At 43.5% G+C, this 3,603-nt stretch overlaps 1 non-coding gene across 1 annotated transcript; it reads right to left on the reverse strand.

The window, feature by feature from the left end:
* Positions 1-282: 282 nt before the first annotated feature.
* On the reverse strand, positions 283-390 carry LOC112739821 (small nucleolar RNA R71). Its single transcript, XR_003170758.1, has one exon. It is a non-coding gene; the product is annotated as a small nucleolar RNA R71 (small nucleolar RNA).
* Positions 391-3,603: the final 3,213 nt, after the last annotated feature.

Raw genomic sequence — 3,603 nt, forward strand, 5'->3', positions numbered from 1 at the left:
GAGCTGAAACCTCAGCTAGTTTCTCTGATGCAGCGGAACTGCAAGTTTCATGGACTCCCATCTGAAGATCCTTTTCAGTTCTTAACTGAATTCTTGCAGATATGTGATACTGTTAAGAGTAATGGAGTAGATCCTGAAGTCTACAGGCTCATGCTTTTCCCTTTTGCTGTAAGAGACAGAGTTAGAGTATGGTTGGACTCTCAACCTAAGGATAGCCTGAACTCTTGGGATAAGCTTGTCAAGGCTTTCTTAGCCAAGTTTTTTCCTCCTCAAAAGCTGAGCAAGCTTAGAGTGGATGTTCAAACCTTCAGACAGAAAGAAGGTGAATCCCTCTATGAAGCTTGGGAGAGATACAAAGGACTAACCAAAAAGTGTCCTTCTGACATGCTTTCAGAATGGACCATCCTGGATATATTCTATGATGGTCTGTCTGAGTTATCTAAGATGTCATTGGATACTTCTGCAGGTGGATCCATTCACCTAAAGAAAACGCCTGCAGAAGCTCAAGAACTCATTGACATGGTTGCTAATAACCAGTTCATGTACACTTCTGAGAGGAATTCTGTGAGTAATGGGACACCTCAGAAGAAGGGAGTTCTTGAAATTGATACTCTGAATGCCATATTGGCTCAGAACAAAATATTGACTCAGCAAGTCAATATAATTTCTCAGAGTCTGAATGGAATGCAAGCTGCATCCAACAGTACTCAAGAGGCGCCTTTCGAAGAAGAGGCCTATGATCCTGAGAACCCTGCAATAGCAGAGGTAAATTACTTAGGTGAACCTTATGGAAACACCTATAACTCATCATGGAGAAATCATCCAAATTTCTCATGGAAGGATCAACAAAAGCCTTAACAAGGCTTTAATAATGGTGGAAGAAACAGGTTTAGTAATAGCAAGCCTTTTCCATCATCCACTCAGCAACAGATAGAGAACTCTGAACAAAATACTTCTAATTTAGCAAATTTAGTCTCTGATCTATCAGAGGCCACTGTGAGTTTCATGAATGAAACAAGGTCCTCCATTAGAAATTTGGAAGCACAAGTGGGCCAGCTGAGTAAAAGGATCACTGAAATCCCTCCTAGTACTCTCCCAAGCAATACAGAAGAAAATCCAAAAAGAGAGTGCAAGGCCATTGAAATGACCATCATGGCCGAATCCAAAGAGGAAGGGGAGGATGTGAATCCCAAGGAGGAAGACCTCCTGGGACGTCCAGTGATCAATAAGGAGTTTCCCTCTGAGGAACCAAAGGAATCTGAGGCTCATCTAGAGACCATAGAGATTCCATTAAACCTCCTTATGCCATTCATGAGCTCTGATGAGTATTCCTCTTCTGAAGAGAATGAGGATGTTACTAAAAAGCAAGTTACCAAGTACCTTGGTGCAATCATGAAGCTGAATGCCAAATTATTTGGTATTGAGACTTGGGAAGATGAACCTCCCTTGTTCACTAATGAACTGAGTGATCTGGATCAACTGACATTGCCTCAGAAGAAACAGGATCTTGGAAAGTTCTTAATACCTTGTACCATAGGCACCATGACCTTTGAGAAGGCTCTATATGACCTTGGGTCAGGGATAAACCTCATGCCCCTCTTTGTAATAGAGAAACTGGGAATCTATGGGGTGCAAGCTGCTAAAATCTCATTAGAGATGGCAGACAACTCAAGAAAACATGCTTATGGACAAGTAGAGGACGTGTTAGTAAAGGTTGAAGGCCTTTACATCCCTGTTGATTTCATAGTCCTGGATACTGGGAAGAATGATGATGAATCCATCATCCTTGGAAGACCCTTCCTAGCCACAGCAAGAGCTGTGATTGATGTTGACAGAGGTGAACTAGTCCTTCAATTGAATGAGGACTCCCTTGTGTTTCAAACTCGAGGTCATCCTTCTGTAAACATGGAGAGGAAGCATAAAAAGCTTCTCTCAAAACAGAGTCAACCAGAGCCCCCACAGTTAAACTCTAAGTTTGGTGTTGGGAGGCCACAACCAAACTCTAAGTTTGGTGTTGAACTCCCATATCCAAACTCTAAGTTTAGTGTTGGGAAGTCTCAACAATGGTCTGAACATCTGTGAGGCTCCATGAGAGCCCACTGTCAAGCTATTGACATTAAAGAAGCGCTTGTTGGGAGGCAACCCAATTTTTATTTTCATTGTTTTTCATGTTTTATTAGGTTCATGATCATGTGGAGTCACAAAATAAATATAAAAGTTGAAAACAGAATCAAAAACAGCAGAAGAAAAATCACACCCTGGAGGAAGACCTTACTGGCGTTTAAACGCCAGTAAGAAGCATCTAGCTGGCGTTCAACGCCAGAACAAAGCATGGTTCTGGTGCTGAACGCCCAAAATGGTCAGCATCTGGGCGTTTGAACGCCAGAATTGCACCCTGGAGAAGAGCTGGCGCTGAACGCCCAGAACAAGCATGGTTCTGGCGTTCAACGCCAGAAATGGGCAACAAATGGGCGTTCAACGCCCAAAACAAGCACCAATCTGGCGCTGAACGCCCAGAGTTGTGTGCAAGGGCATTTTGCATGCCCAATTTGGTGCAAGGTTGTAAATTCTTGAACACCTCAGGATCTGTGGACCCACAGGATCACCTCAGGATCTGTGGACCCCACAGGATCCCCACCTACCTCCACTCACTTCTTCTCACCCCTCTTTCACACAATCCCATAAACACTCTTCCCCAAAACTCTTCACCAATCACCTCAATCTCTCTTCCCTATCACTACTTCACCACTCACATCCATCCACTCTTCCCCATAAACCTACTTCATAAACTCCACCTACCTTCAAAATTCAAAATCAATTTCCCACCCAAACCCACCCTTATGGCCGAACCTTACCCCCCTCCCTTCCCTATATAAAGCCCTCCATTCTTCTTCATTTTCACACAACACAACCCTCTCTTCCCCTTCTTGGCCGAATACACCCCTCCCCCCTCTCCTCCATATTTTCTTCTTCTTCTTCATCTATTCTTTCTTCTCTTGCTCGAGGGCGAGTAATATTCTAAGTTTGGTGTGGTAAAAGCATAAGCTTTTTGCTTTTCCATTACCATTGATGGCACCTAAGACCGGAGAATCCTCTAGAAAAGGGAAAGGGAAGACAAAAGCTTCCACCTCCGAGTCATGGGAGATGGAAAGGTTCATCTCCAAATCCCATCAAGACTACTTCTATGATGTTGTGGCCAAGAAGAAGGTGATCCCTGAGGTCCCTTTCAAACTCAAGAGAAATGAGTATCCGGAGATCCGACATGAAATCCAAAGAAGAGGTTGGGAAGTTCTAACAAACCCCATCTAACAAGTCGGCATCCTAATGGTTCAAGAGTTCTATGCCAATGCATGGATCACTAGAAACCATGATCAAAGTAAGAACCCGAATCCAAAGAATTATCTCACCATGGTTCGGGGGAAATACTTAGATTTTAGTCCGGAAAATGTGAGGTTGGTGTTCAACTTGCCTATGATGCAAGGAGATGCACGCCCCTACACTAGAAGGGTCAACTTTAATCAAAGGTTGGACCAAGTCCTCATGGACATATGTGTGGAAGGAGCTCAATGGAAGATTGACTCCAAAGGTAAGCCGGTTCAATTA

The sequence above is a fragment of the Arachis hypogaea genome, chromosome 13, assembly GCF_003086295.3.
Source record: "Arachis hypogaea cultivar Tifrunner chromosome 13, arahy.Tifrunner.gnm2.J5K5, whole genome shotgun sequence".
NCBI classification, from domain to species: Eukaryota; Viridiplantae; Streptophyta; class Magnoliopsida; order Fabales; family Fabaceae; genus Arachis; species Arachis hypogaea.